The following is a 16,071-nucleotide window of genomic DNA, read 5'->3' on the forward strand; positions in this document are numbered from 1 at the left end:
TGGTCTAGGATTGCTGCTGGAACACCACCCATGACATCCACACTGTGGGCTGGACCATGGAAGAAGAGCAGAAGTCTAAAATGATACCTCTTTCCTTTAAAGATCCTTCCTAGAAGCCCTACAAAACACATCTGCGAATATCTCTTGGCCAGAAGGTCATATAACCATGCCCAGAGAGGCTGGGCAGTGCACCTCTCTTGCTAAAAAAGGAAGGGGACAGAGGAATTAAAGCCAGAGAAGTTCACGCCATATCAGGACATGTGACCTTAATTACAATTATGGGTTCACAGGTTGTAGTAGACAGAGCATGTGTTTGGAGGCCAGTTAGGTCTGATTTATCAGGTCTAATTGCCTCTTAGTCAAGTTACTTAAACTTATGGCTTGAATATACTTATCTGTCCAGTGGGCATAAGCATAACAAGTCTGCACAGTTGTCATGAAAGGGACCATGGAAAGGCTCTTGTTCCCCACCTTGGTAAGTACCTCAGTCTTAAGGGATGTTAGCTCTACTCACCCTATACCCTCTGCTCAATCTAATTCTCTTCATAGGCACTCAGTTCATAAACATTTTATGAATGAATTGATGTTAGCAGATTAACAGGAACAAATGCATATTTTGAAAAAAATCATTATAGGGGGTAAGAGAAGTTGTGACAGTAACTCAATGTTAGAGGCTTTATTCTCTTGAAGTGTTCTTGTTAGATAAGGTCTTTCATTTAAGAAGCCTTCACTTCGTAGAAGCTGAAGTGTCCTCTTCCCTCCTCCTTGCCATTGAAATGTTCAGCTCATGCTCCTCAGCCCCAGAAGCTTCTTTCCTAGACCTCTGCCCTCTCATGGCCACCATCTCCTCCTACAAGCACAGGGGCTCAGACCTGGGACTGAAATATTAGCTCAGATATAGAGCTAACCTTTTAAGGGGATAATTCATTGTACTCTTGTTTCCGTAGAAAAAAATGCTTATCAGTTGCAGGATAAGTCAATTATAATTGTATTTTGGGAACCAATCTAATCCATAAGTTGGACTCTGCTTATATTCACCTTATTTTAAAAGGAATCTCTTTTATTAAGAAATATTTATAAAGTCTTTTGTACCAATGATTAGCATTACTTTGAGTTAATTTCTCTTTTGATAATAACTGATAATTGTGCCAACAATTTGGTTGAATTGTATTAAATACCTCTGGAAGAATAATGTAGTATTTATTTTTATTTATTTGTTTTCTTTGTTATGCACAAATGAGGCAAGACAGCTGATCTCCATCACAGTTAAGCTATAGGGCTTCAGAAGTGCATTTTGAGTGGTGGTTGGTATTTTATTTTGCAGGTGGTTTTTTTTTTTCTTTTTTAAAAGATCATTAGGCCCTTGAAGGACATTCTCAGTCTAACTGAACCAAAGATAAAAGACTGTGATAGAAGATGACATTTTAGTTTGCTCAGCAAACTGACCCTCATAATACTTTATGTTGTACAACAAAGAATTACAGACACATGCCCATTCAGGAGAGTCTGAACAATAGGAAATGGAAATCTGGCTCTGTGTGTGTATGTGTGTGTGTCAGCCCTACCCTAAGCCTCAGGTCTTGTCAAAATGCCACTACGTAGTCCAGGATGTAATGACCTTGTCCTGCAGCTCGTTGCTTAGACTGCTGCCAAGTGGGAGCCCAGACATCAGCTATTGTGGGAGCCAGGGAGAGGCTGACTCCAGTGAGAATGGGAGAGCTCACAGCACCCTCAGGGCTCTCTGCCAGGCACCTCCCTGCCTACTGGGTGGTGAAGAAAGTCAGAAGTCTGGCAGCATGGAAGTGGCATGACTTTGGCCAAGCAACTTCTTAACTGGAAACTTAATGAGTGGAGAAATGCCGCTGATCAGCGTAGCTCTAGATACATTTAAAGGGCATGCTCCTGATTTTGCACTTGGAGAGGTAAACAGGTCTCCTGTGCCCAGGACTGCTTTGAGATGGGCATCTCACCTGGTGACCATAAGGTACAGTCTTGGGCTGCCTTTTTGGAGTGTGAAGTTAGTAAGCATATCTTCTCATTCCTTCAGAAAGCTCTCAAAAGCTGAGAAGCTCTAAATTCAAACGGAGCTTCCATTTCCCTGAAGCTCACAGCGCCACCAAGGACCCTATATAAAGCACATGAAGCTGAACATGACCCCATAAAGAAAGTACTGCCAGCTTGACTCACAGTTCCTGTGGGGGGGGAGTTACCAAGAAGCCATGCCTCTTCCATGCCCGCTCTATGCCCACTGCTGTCTCTGGTAGTCAATGAAATGAATACCTGCGCTTAATCTTCACCAGAGTCAGAGAAAATGTGTTCTTCTAAAATTATAGGTGATCATTTTGGGTAGTTCAAGGTTGCCTGACACTGCTCACATGTCAGTGTTGCTCAGAATTCTGAACAAAAGAGTGGAACAATTATTCATAAACTAGAATGAATTCATTAATCATTGTTGAGTGAAGAATATACAGAATTCATTCTTTAGAATCAGCCAGATTTTAACTGTTTGGGAGAATAGTGAAATAGGCTTAAAGTTACAGTTTTTATGATGGATTTCAAGTATCAGAAGATATCAGCCCCCTATCACATCCTCCCTCTGGCTACCTTCTACGCCGGCTGTCATTCAGTAGTGGTTGAAGGTTAGTTGTGAATTCCCTCAGCTCTTGCACTCTGATTGGTGATCTGAATATAGATGACAGTGCTTGCAGATCTGGGCTTGGAACAGAAGGAGATTCTGAGAACCCTTCAACCTTTTTACTCATTTTTGTGTTTGCCTTAGAAGATTTAGGGATCCTTCAGTCTTTGTCAAGAGGTTCTCTAAATCTTTTGTTGTGCTTCAGTGCACATAGAGTAAGAGACCCCAGAAGAAGACAGAGAAGGGAACAATTAGTGGGAGCAAAGTTGATGTGCTTAGAGTTGTTTTATGATTTCCAAGTCATGCCTCTTGCTAATGTTTCTCAATGCCCAGAGTTTACCATCCTTTGCCTAAATGAGGGCCACAAAATCCTGGTAATCGGCAGGTGGTGTTTTGGGGTAGCTTGTTTGTTCATCCAGAACATCATTGTTCATCCATGAACTCTCATAATGGGAAACTTTTCACTAATACCAGCTGTGAGTGTTCTACTTGAAGGCCTTGCATTTTCCTGTCCTAATAGTAGGAGAACAGAGGGTGCAACATAGCACAAATTAGACTTGCGAATTCCCAGTGATTTCTAGGATACATGTGTGATTGATTGCTCTATGGATGGAGCTCTTCCTTCTGGTACACGGTGCTTGTTACAGGACACTGGGAAGGGCACTCTTCAATTTTGAAGGAATTGTTGTTTTGAAAATTTTCCTTCAAGGGCACTTTGGGGATGAGCACTGAGTGTTATGTAGAAACTAATTTGACAATAAACTATTTGTAAAAAAAAATAAAATAAAATAAAATAAAATAAAATAAAAGTTCATAATTAATTACAATTAAAAAAAAAAAAAAAAGAAAATTTTCCTTCACAGTGATTCTCCTGTAAAGTTTTTCTCCGTTTTTTTCTTGGAAATCTTAGGAGTATGTTGGGCTACAGTGAGAAGTCACAAGAATAGACGTATGTTGCTTATATATACTGTAAGCAAATGAACATTGGATTGGAATTCATTTTCTGTTAGATTTGGGAGGAGTGTAATACGTTTTGGTGGAAGGAACATAGAGAAGGCAACTCAGGGTGGAGAGACGGATGTCTTATTCAATTTCACATGTTTAGAACTTTCTCAGGTAATGAAGGTGAGGCTGCAGGTTAAGATCTGCTGGAGGGAAGAGAAGCCAGATATTTTATAGTTGACATACTCCATGCCATATCCTCATCTCATTATTTTCTGGTCAGGAACTTCATGAAAGAGAAGTTGCATCTTTTCCAGGCTGACATTTATAACCACTTTGAGGTCTGTGGGCTTCATGTATAGTCTAGGATGGAGACACTGAAGTAAGTTTAATTTCTTGATCACCTAGTAGAAGTATGTATCTTTCAGTCATTTGTAATGCTTACTTCTTTGACAATTGAGAAGGCTTTAATATGACCAGATTTGAAAAAGTCCAACTCTTATCAAGTTTAATAATGGCTGTTCTATCATCTTTTATGCTTACGTGTTACATGATTATTTTTGTATTACTGAAGAGTCTTGTAGGAAAAAAGCAGAATGTGGCTGGACTATAGCTCTTGGGTGGAGCCAGACAAGGCAGCACTTCTCCCGTGTTGTCTTCAACCTCGGGTTGCTTTCCCCACCATCCACAGTGTGCTATTTAGAGCCTTGTCACATTGTGACCCATCCACCTGGACATCTTCCTCACCACAGTACTAGCTCCTTTGGGGGCAGGAATAACATTCTGTTCGTCTTTATTCTCCAGCTGGCACCTGGTATCTAAGCACTCCAGAAATGTTTACTGTACAAGGTGTTGCAAAGCTGTGGAGTAATGTGGCTCTCACTCACACTTTGCCATCTCAGGATTCACTGCCCTTGCTGCCTCAAAGTCCTGGGCATTGATGCTGATGGAGCTCTGGCGCTAGGTGCAAGCACTTCCCAAATTACTGCTCCCAGTTGGCCCTCTGAAATGCCAGAACTTAGAAGGGGGTCCCAGTGTGGCAGTATTCTCAGAAACTCCTCGCAGATTATTGTGAAGTTTTAGAAACAAAGACCCTCCTGCCTCTTTGGAATCAGATTCTACTGGATTCTAACAGTAGCTGCAAGGTAGGAATACAGAGTTTTAAGCTTGTGTTTCTGGTGGAAATATTTATATTAGAGGCCCCTCCATTTTTGTTTCTTGCCCCCATACAACACCTCCTTAGAGAACAGAGCTTTTTCATAAGGATGGGATATGATATATCATCCCATTTGTCTTCTTCCCCAGCTGAATCACTGATTATACTTTAAAATGAGAAAAACTCCCAGAAATACAAAGGAAACATTTAAAGGGAGCGTTACTATGAAGAAAGCCTCTAGAAAGGATATTTTGTCTCCTGGAAGTTATTGCAAGTGTCAAGAGAGTAGATTCCTTGCCCAATTTCTTGCCCCCGTTTATAGCCCATCATTTAATGTTCACCACATCACATTTTGATATTCTGAATTTAAACCTTTCTGATTGGAATTAAAAATTATTTTAACTAAGCTTGTAAGTTGGATGAAAAATGCTGTCTAGGATTAGGCAAGTCAAGTCCTCATCCACTTTTCACTTAACAGACTAGACTATCTGCTGTGTCTGTGGCACTCTCCTAGGCCTTTTGTCAGCTCTACAGTTTGTTGGGTGAGAGAACAGACACATGATGAGTTAAGTCATTATCCAGGGCAGTAGCAGAAGAAAGTCTTGTGGCAGCGAAAGGTAGAGTGTTAAGTGAGGGATATCCACAGGATGGTGTTGGGATCTCAAGAGGGAGGCCCAGAGGCAGGCCATGAGCACCTCTTAAGGACACCTGCCTCCTTGGTGGCAGTGAGGACATGGTTTTGGAGAAAGAATTGACATTAAGCAAAACAGTATGTTGTTTTCTGTGGAAAGGAATCTTTAAATTTTAAAAATACTACTGGATGTCTTGACCTGACATTTAACGAATAAGTTCTGTGTTTAATATCCTGGTGGCATTTTTGTTTTGCTTTGTGGTTTAGCCTTTTTTTAAGTGTCTGAATTTACATGAGATTGGATTCCTATTTCTGCAAGTTTCAACCCATGCAATTTGAAGCAGATGTGATAGTAAACACAAACAGGATTCTTAACAGGAAAGTAAACTCTTGGGCATGCTGTTCCATGCCAGCATCGACTGGAAAGAAATTTGATTACTTTGGGAAATGAGACTAATATTTCAGTGGTTGTGTAATGGACAAAGAAAAGCATGATCACCAGCTTTTGAGAATTGAGAGCTACTCCACAGTTGCCGTACTGAGTCTGAGTGACTCGTATTGAAATTGGTTTGTTGGCTGCGGGGGGAACACCTAGAGATGTCAGTGACAAGCCTTTGCTCAGCTGAGGCTAGTCTTTTTAATGTGGTAAGTTAGAAATATGGCCAGAATGAGTTAGGATTCTGTTGATTGTAATTAGAAAAAAAAGAGCAGTTTTTAAGAAAAATCCTAAGAGAAAACATAAGAAATAAAGACGTTCTTATTCTCTAAAATCTAAAATGTGAATTCATTCTTAGTGAGGGAAAGAGAAAAAGTGAAGGAAGAAGAGAGCAGCTTTTCTTTGTAGTATCTCTAATGTTATACAAATCCTCTTTAATGAGTAAATGGAACCTTAATAAGGAAAACTACCAGCTGCATTATCAGTTGCAAATTGATTTGCTGTAGGCTAATTCTAATATAGTTTGACTATGTGAGGCATACCTCTTAAGGAAACAAAATCAGGTTACCTGAAAATGGACTCTTACTTTCTAGGTACAAAAAAAGCAGTAATGACATAGCATAGTTTTATCCTGAGATTTTTACTTGCTCCTGAATCTTGGATGGGCTCTTCTATTGTTATCTCTAAAGTTGAGCTACCATTTTTATCTTTAAATAGATACTCTGCATACCTTCCACACCCAAATGAGGCTGGAATGAGAATGAGAATGAGGAGGAGGAGGTCAGTGCTTTTCTACTCCTTATTGGTGGGACAGGAGATCAAGTGGGGAGAGTCCACCTCTAATATCCAATAGTTCTTAACCTTTGAGAATGTGACACAGGCCAAACACTCTCAACTCAGAAAAATGCATATACACCACGCTTCACATATGGTTATGAGGTTTGCATACTCCTGAAGCCAGTCTATGGATTTTCAGTTAAAGCACCTGCTGTAAACTCCATTACGTGAATTTTTTTAAATAAAGCAATTGGTTGTGTCATCTTTTTGAGGGATGATTACTTTGCTATTATTATATTTTCTAATTTTCATACCCATTTATATTCCTGTGGAACACCTTGAAAATGTCCCCCAAAGTAAATAACCTAATCTGGGACCCTGCTTTTTCCAGGAGATGAGAATGACTCCCTACTCTCATCTTGTGACCTGCCAGACAACATGCCACCAACACCAACACCACCTTCTTCTTCACTGTCCTTCTCCAGACAGTGTTGGATGCATGTGGTTCTAGATATCAGAGAATGAGCTGGGGGGACGGGGGGAGGCGGTGCTATATAGGAAAGAAGAAATACATATAAGTATTAACCTTCAAAGGAAGAAGGTACAGCCCGCCCTTGGGAGAAGTGATAGCAATACATATTTATGGATACGTATTGCAGATCACAAAAGCAGCTGAATAAGATGCAGATGCTGGCTTATTAACTAACTAATCTATTTAGCTTGGGGCAACTTTTGCTTTTTGATGGGATGAAACACAAGCTGAAATTCAGTGAGGATAAATACAAGAGATCAAAATAGAACTCATGAAAATACAATGACCAGTTTAAAAGTTGTCCAAGTCTTTTTTCAAGCCAAGGATCATAGTGGGCCATTAAGTTGCTGTGAGTTGGTGATGTAATACTGTGTACTTAAAATGAGAGTAGTGAGTTATGTATGTGAGAAATATCCAGAAAATGTTTACAAAAGAAGGAATTATTAAGTTATAGTCATCTGATTTTTTTATGTATAGTCTTCTGATCATATATGGAAAGTATTTAAGTGGGCTAGTTCCTTTTTTTTCATTTCTAAGACCTAACTTTGTTTTATTGATTTCTCTATTGTCATCCCATTTTCTGTTTTTTTTTAAATATGGTTTATTGTCAAGTTGGTTTCCATATAACACGCAGTTCTCATCCCAACAGGTACCCTCCTCCATGCCCGTCACCTATTTTCCCTTCTTCCCCACTCCCCATCACCCCTCAGTTTGTTCTCAGTATTTTAAAAGTCTCTTGTGGTTTGTCTCTCTCCCTCTCCTTAACTATTTTTTCCCCTTCCCTTCCCCTATGGTCCTCGGTTAAGTTTCTCCTCTTCCACATATGAGTGAAAACATATGGTATCTGTCTTTCTCTGCATTCCTTTTTAACAGGAAATCACCTCTTCCCCACTCGCTAAGCCCAGAGTGTTCCAGTTTCTCCCAACTTTGGGGTGGAGGGGAACCTCTTGCTTCATGAATGACTGGCATGGCTGAAAGGAAGAGAATTTCTTATTTCCACATGGTAGCTGAAGGGCATTCTCTTGGCTGGTGATTGCTGTGGCTGGCAGATGCCAGTATAGTTCAGCTATTCCTGGGGTCATCCTGAATTTGAAGTTTAAGCTGATGGAGACATGATAACATTAGATTTGGCTTCACAGGCAAAATCATCAAAAATTCTATGTATAATAGAGCTAAAATGCCACCTTTGCCTGTAGCATGTATTTCAGTTACATATGGATCTTAGAGACTTGTGTGAGGTATCTTGGACACCTCACCACCATTTGTGATATATTTTTTTCTATAGAGAAATTAGTTCCCATTTCCAAATGACTTTTGTGTGTATTTTTGGAATGCAGTCTGTCTGTACATCATCTGGGGGCCATATGTACTTGGCAAGAATCAGACTTTCCTGTCTGTGCAGAGCTGGTGCTGGACACTGTGAGCTGCAAAGTCCCATCAAGTGTTCCTTCTTAAAGCCTCTCATGACTCTCCCTTTCCTTCCCCTAGTTCACCACATGTGAGCTATAAATGAATCCACCTTATTAATGCTGTGCTTTTCACACATTCTTTGCTTATAAATTTCTCATTTCCACTGACACCTTTCTTCAGGATGACTTCAGGGGCCTCCTGACCAGCCTCCTTTTTTCTAGCCTCTGTTGCATATGCCCCTGCTCCAAAACGGTCCACATCTTTTCACTGCTGATAGGATAGAATTCCAACTCCTGGCCCTGAGGTGCTCCAGCCAGACCCCCGGCCCCTGAGCTCCCTGCTACTCCAGTAAGACAGCCAGGCCCCCAGCATAGCTGTGTGCATCACTGCCTCCATTCTTTCTCAGTCCCCTTCAACCTTCCCCACCCTTCCCAGCCTCTGCAGTCATCCCCAGTCCCTGAGGCTGTCCATGCCTGGGGGTGTAATAATAGGACCATCTCTCATCTCTCCAGCTGGAGGGTGAGTCCTCCAGCTCAGAGATGTGTCTCCATCTGCTGAATTCTCCAGCATACTCCCAAAAAAACATAAGAGGATACTCAGTGAGTGTTGGCTGCTGCCGACAAAGATGCTCTTATTCCAAGCTTAAATGATCGCAGGAACATGACTTCAGCTATTGGGAGGACTCTTCTGGAACCTGAGGATGATTACCACTGGAGAGGCTGTTTAACAGAGACACAAGATGACTTTCCCCATCCCTTGATCTCTCCTGGGAGTGACCACCCTTCCTCTCTTCTGGTTGACTGGATCATGGCCTTGTAGCAAGGCAGGGCTCTGGACCTAATGATAGTCACTAAGGATTTTATATTTTCCTAGATTATGAAACCATAAAAATGTCTTTAACTATAGTTCTGTTTTTAGGGGAGCCCTTGGGAAAGAGAAAAGCAGCATCACTCAATTATTACAAGTCATATAGCATATAACTTTTAGTTCTGAAATTGGTTAACTAAAGGGTTACCAAGTGGTTCATACCTGGATTTGTGCTCTGTATAATACGTTTCTGCTGATCTGTTTTTCTTGGAATGCAGTTTTTACAGAGGCTTGTCTCTCATTTTCTGTCTCCCTAATAAACTGTCTGGAGACAGTCTAGCATATTTCAAACAGCTGAGCTGCTTGCATTCTGTCTTCTCTGGATAGACTCTTCTAAATTCTTTGGAGCCTTCTCTCTGGGAACATGAAAAAGGGACTCGTGCAGTTATAAAAAGAAACTAGAGATCATCCAGCTATAAAATTGCATCTTAGCATTAGCTTCTGTTTTGTCTACCATTCATTTTCTATTCATCCTTTTCTAAAGCTTGTCCAGCAATTTGAACCTGGTAATTTTAGTTCTGTGGTTTCTATTGGCTCCCAAATACTTAAACTGGTGTTAAAAATAAAAATTGCAAAGCCATCTTGGTGAGTGCATGAGTAGGCAGAGGCTGAGGACTCACTGCACTACTGCATCTGAGCACTCTGAGCCCGGCTGCCATACTTACTAGGGACTGGTGTGCTGCGTGTTGTATATGTTCAGGTGCACGTGTGTGCAAGCGTATGCATGTGTGTGAGTAAGTGTGTGGAGAGCAGGTCACAGCATTTGACAGTTTAGAGCTTTTCTTAAAAATGCATGTATCTTTTCATGATCTACTCCACACTGAAATGAGCATGGCCTTTGAGAATTGGAGTCACTGTTACTTGCTAGTTATGCATCTTTAGTCAAGGAACATGCTCTTCAGCCTCAATATATTCCTCTCTCAAAGTGTGCACGGCAATTCCTGGCAAAAGTGAGAGAAAATAAAAACCAAAAAGACAAAGTGGTTGGCACAGAAGCACCTAGCAACCAGTAGTTCCCTTTATCTTTGAGCTGCCTAAAGGGCAATAAGCTACTGGGGAAAGAAGGAGAAGGGATGAGTATGTGTCCCTGTCTGTTCTATGCTAGGTGCTGTGCTGAGCTCTGTGTGGGTTTTCTGAGCAACATAATGGTAGTTGATCAATCAAAGAATTACATCTAAGCCTCCCTTTGAATGTGAATTAACTTAAGAGGAGCATGCTATTTGAGAGTGAATGGAGTTCCTTCTCAGGTGTCTGTCCTAAGACCAGCAGTTAGGCCTAGAGCTTACATGCGGCTCTTCTGCTTTGTCCCCTTTGGTTCCTGTGAATGGATGTGATGAGAGATTTGACAACATGTGGGTTTCAATACCTTGTAGCCAGTGGGCTGAAATCCTGAGACAGTATGGTGGGCTGCAGGCATCAGCCTGGGCCCATGTCCTCACCAGCTTGCCACTGGGCTCTATCCCTAAATGGCCCACCTCTCATGTGGCCTCACATCATTTCAACAGGTGTCTAAATCGAACCTTGAAACACTTCCTGCCCAGGAGCTCTCTTATTTGTATTGTTGTTTTAAATTACTTTACCTGTACTGTAAGACTGTGAGTTGTAGTTCTTATTCTGAGGTTTAATACTACTCAGAGTAGGCTCTTTGCTATCCCAAAACTAGTTGCTCTAGCTTTAATATTATTACCAAATCCTATAAATATATTACAATTTAAGATTTCAAAGTACTTCCTTTGAGGGGCGCCTGGGTGGCTTAGTCGGTTAAGCATCCGACTTTCGCTTAGGTCATGATCTCACGGTTCGTGGGTTCGAGCCCCGCATCGGGCTCTGTGCTGACAGCTCAGAGCCTGGAGCCTGTTTCAGAATTCTGTGTTTCCCTCTCTCTCTGACCCTCCCCTGCTCACGCTGTCTCTCTCTCTCTCCTAGAAATAAATAAAACATTAAAAACAAAAAAGAAAAAGAAAAACAAGAATTAAAAAAAAATACTTCCTTTGTATGATCTCATTTTTTTCTAAAATAACTCTATGAAGATAGAGGAAATATAATTTGCCTACATTTGCTGAGGACAGTGTTAGGTGCAGAAAGTATGGCCAACTCACTGAAGGACACCCAGCTCCTGGGGCCAGGGCTGGAACTGCTCTCCTGATTCCCATGTGTTTGATGAGTGCACTTGGCTGCTGAACTGTCTGGGAAGGATGTGATCCAAGCACCGCCTTTCAGATGCTCAGAATCTAGTTAATAGTTACAGGAAACTAGCTTGGGAGCCTAAGTAAGTTGGAAAGTTGGTAAGTTTTATTAGAGTTCCAAAAAAAAGTGGCTTGGCCCCTAAGGTATTTGGGGGGACATTTTATCATCACCACCATCAACTGAGAAATGGGATTTTAAGAGACATTGCTATTTATCCAAAGACACACAGAGTAAGAGACTAGGTAGCTTGACCACTGATGTGGTTTTTCACTCATTGAATCTCTTTAAAGTAGGTAAGTGTGCCCATCATGTGCCAAAGGTGTGTGAGTTATTGTGGATGCGCCATCTCTGCCATCACAGACATCCACAGAGGGTCATGCCCTGGGACAGGGTTCTGCTGCCCCATGGCCCTGCTGCCAAAGTTTCATCATTGTTTCCTGGCTTTGCTTGTGATTTTCTTTGAGACTCCCCTCAGTTCCACAGTTCTGTTGTGTCCCTGGGCTTACTAAATGTTATACTCCTCAGAGAGAAGAGATTTGAATTGGTAACCACTTTATGCAACACTCTGATAACCAGGAGTCCTTTTGGACACCTGTGTCTTCCTCTCCCACCAAGTCCTATCATTGTACTTCTGTGTATTTCCACGACCTGCCCTCTCTTCCCACTCTGCCATGCCTCGTGGCTTCATCTCCTCTTCCCTGGAATACTGTTAACCCATCTTCCTGAGCTCCTCTCATCCATTCCCGTACAGCACATTCTCCAGAGAACTCAATTGACCTGAAGCCCAAACTGGATCACATAACCCCCACACTCTTCACTAGCTCCCCCACATACAGGTTGTGGAGTCTGCATCCACCTTGTTTAGCCTCTTGGTCATAATGCCCTGACCATGTCACATTGCTTAGAGTTGCCCCAGATAGATCAGGCTATTTGCCATCTCGAAGCCGTTGTTTCACAGTAGTCACTCTCTTTTGGAATCTGGTCCCTTTCTCCCCGCCCTCTTTCATCTGACTAATTGTTCCTTCTTTCTTAATACTTAGATTAATGGCCATCTCCTCCAGAAAGCCTTTTCCCAGCGCTCTGTTCCTCCCACTGGCTAGGTACTTCCTGTCTGTTCCTACTGTGGGCTGTAATATCTGTATACACCTAGATACTAATAATCATTTCATGCCCTCCCTGCTCCCAGCAACTCTAGGCTTCTCTAAAAACAAGAACTTGTCCACCTTGCGCTCATCAATGACTAGCGCCATGCCTGATACTCATGAGGCTTTAAGAAATGGATGGACCATTGGGTGGCGAGGCAGAGGAATGGCTGCAAAAGTGATCTCTCCTCATACCTGTTTCTCATGAACTCTGGACCAGTGGTTACATATCTCCACTTCTTTTCTGTTTAATTTAGGATAAATTGAAGTTAAGAGCATGTAGTGGGGAACAAAGTGAAGAACATATCTGGGAATAATGTTGCAGCGAGTACCTTAAGATCTGCCTCCTGATTCATTATATAACCAGGATAAATCATAATTGTCCAAATCCCTCAGAGCTTTCCTTCCAAATGAGATGATTAACTTCCGCTGTAAACTTCCTCTGGTCGGGGCTTCAGGCTTTGTGCTGGGCCTGACGGCACTCGGGCTTTCCTGTCTATGTGGGCATTTAGATTGTCCTTACCCTTTGGTTCTACTGCCTGGTGAAATATTAGATAACTAGGACAGAGCTTATCTTACACACGGCTGAGCTGACAAATATGGCAGCCTTTCAGGGAAAAGGCGAATGCAGACAAGACCCCTTCCCTGGCTGGAATAAGAATGGGCCTCATGCTTGTCTGGCCCCATTGCTGATGGTCAAATGCACTCGACACGATTTCCATAGCATCCAGACAGCCTGAGTACCTAATATCTACCTGTCTAGTCAATACATCAGCTTTGCTGGAGAGAGAACAGGAGTTTGTCACAGGGTCTCATTTCTAATGCATCAGGAACAAATCTGTTACCAGCTTTCTTTATTCTGGCATAAATGCTGCAAGCTGCATTAATTTATTATCTTCAGTGGTAAGTAACAGTGCCTTCAGGGTTTTGTTTTTAAAGGGGGCCTTTTTAAAGCTTTTAATGTCAAGGTGAAGAGAGGGGAGAAGAAACGGATTGTGTCTGACCACAGGGATTAGCAGCTCATTCCAGGTGAAGGGTATCCACACGTATTAATGCACTAATGAGCAAAAAGGTTCATTTTGATGATTAGTAATTTTGGCAACATAACTTCAGTCCCAGATTTGATTAAGCCTCTGTACAGACTTCCTCTTCCAGGAGATTATCTTTCAAAAGCACATTTCGTTTCCCTCCCCCTTTGAAGCCCATTAGGAAAATCAAAACATTTAATTTTGGTGATGAATTTTACTGATGCAAACAACTGCTCTCCCAGATTCTCTCCAAATGTAAGCACAATTGCTACATCAACTAAAATATCTGTTACTTAACACAAACTAGTGTTAAAATGTGTGGAGATTACAGATTCCTGGTAATATATTATAGAATAATAAGACCTGTGTTAGAAGAAAAATATCTCAACAATGAACGAAGCCATTGGGACAAATCAACTAGAAGAGCTGAAAGTTGGCTAATATCTGTAAACTTACTTCCTCCTAAATGGAGGCTTAGTTTGTCCACCAAACCCTCAGATTTCCCCTGCTTCTTCCCTTAAAGAAACTGATCAGAAATACTTTGTAATGCACAGGTTAGTTAATACCTGAATAACTGATGAATTAAAGTGAATGAAAGCTGAAAGTGTGGCAAAATCCTTGAAGCTAAAGTTACTGTGATTTAGGCATTAAAAAAAAGTACCTAGTACAGAATAGAAGCCAAGAAAGGTTCTGAGTCACAGTATTTTGTCTTTCTTCTACTAGCCAAGTGAGTCAGATCATGATAGCAGTTGTCCCATTGTAAGGAAAGCCTCAGAGCTCTGAAACACACACACAGTCCCTCCTCCCCTCCCCACTCCCTTTCCTTCTCCATTTTCTCCTTCCCTACCTAAATATTAAGTAGTATCTCATTTCTTGTGTTTGATTTTTCTTTCTTACAGAGAATCACTTGAGCTTAGACAAAGCAGCCAATGCAAAGTAAAAAAAGAGGAAATAATGTCATCTAAGGAGACTTGCTTTCCAAATTTAGAATGTAGAGAAAATGCTTCTGTGCTTGGTTTGAATGTTCTAAACCTAAAGATTTCAAGTAGGAAGTTTGTAGAAATGACTTCTGATAAGAAAAGGTTTAATTTTTCAGAATGTTCTCAGTTGCATATTATGTATTTGTCTGCATGAGGTGGAAGCAGGGCAGGGAGTTTATGGGATTTATCTGCTAGGGCTTAATAGATGGATGCTTTTTGTATCCTTCAGATGTGACAGGATAGAAAACTATGTAACAGACACAGTCTCATGAAAATATTGTGAAATGTATTAGAGTAACTACTAAAGATGAACTGGCCAGTTGCTTTAACTAAAATGCAAGTAGAAGAATTAAAGGAGAAAGCTACTTCTGTACTTCCAATGCATTATTTATCATTGCCTCCTCTAGCACCTAAATGCCCTTCTGGCCTTAGTTTTTCTGTGACATTCATTGTGGTTTTGAAATGAAGGAAGGAACTACTTGATGCTCTGAGCTAGAGTCACATGGAGTGGGGGAGTATCAGGGAGGGATGCAGTATGATCATAAGTAGAGTTTTCTTTTGATTATTAAGATATATTGGCTCAATAGTCTCTTTGTAAATTCATTTAAATGAACATGGCTATTAGTTCTGGATTCTCCATTGCAGATGAAAATGAATGCTGAGTCATAATGGAAATTGAGGAAACTCAAAATATAGAACGGTCCACATGTTTATCATGGTCTCTGGAATTCTTCTTTTTAATGTTTATTTTTATTTTTTAAGAGGGGGAAGGGCAGAGAGAGGAGGGAAGAGAGAGAATCCCAAGCAGGCTCTGCCCTCAGCACAGAGCCTGACGCAGGGCTCAGTCTCACGACTGTGAGATCATGTTCTGAGCTAAAATCAAGAGTCTGGCGCTTAACTAACTGAGCCACCCAGGTGCCCCATCTCTGGAATTCTTGAAAAAATTAGACCTTCATATGAAATGAGGAGAAATTAGAGATGTTAGAGAGAGAACCAATTAATTCAGTCACAAAATTAATTTGAAATAGTGGATTCCTAAAAAAAAAAAAATCATTAAGTAAAACTACATAAAAAGAGGCTGTACTTAGGAAAATAGGGGAAGGCTGTCTTGTGTAGGCAAGGGCTTCTCTGAGGCTCTCTGTTTCCAGACAGTATTAATTTTCTCTCTGGTCTCACTGGAAGTCAGAGAGCATGTGATGAGATTGTAATTTTTACAAGAGTCACTTTCAGTAAATTGTTTCTCATCGTACAGTTTTTCAGAATAGGTCAGTTGAAGATACTGTACACTAGTTCTGATTCTGTATTTATTTGCAACACACCAACATACTCATACACACATGTGTGCTCT

General features: G+C 41.2%; 1 protein-coding gene across 12 annotated transcripts in view; it reads left to right on the forward strand.

Annotated features, from left to right (window-relative positions):
• LDLRAD4 (low density lipoprotein receptor class A domain containing 4) overlaps positions 1 to 16,071 on the forward strand; it is a 437,927-nt gene that overhangs the window by 371,584 nt on the left and 50,272 nt on the right. Inside the window, exon 1 of one of the 12 annotated variants that reach the window (XM_039220450.1) lies at positions 6,562 to 6,580. The exons of the other annotated variants lie outside the window; for them this stretch is intronic. The gene's annotated coding sequence lies outside the window, so the exon portion shown is untranslated. Of the gene's footprint in view, positions 1 to 6,561; positions 6,581 to 16,071 lie in introns of those variants that run through there. 12 annotated transcript variants of the gene reach the window in all.

This window comes from Hyaena hyaena, unplaced genomic scaffold (genome assembly GCF_003009895.1).
Source record: "Hyaena hyaena isolate Hyena2069 unplaced genomic scaffold, ASM300989v1 scaffold_889, whole genome shotgun sequence".
In the NCBI taxonomy this organism is placed as follows: Eukaryota; Metazoa; Chordata; class Mammalia; order Carnivora; family Hyaenidae; genus Hyaena; species Hyaena hyaena.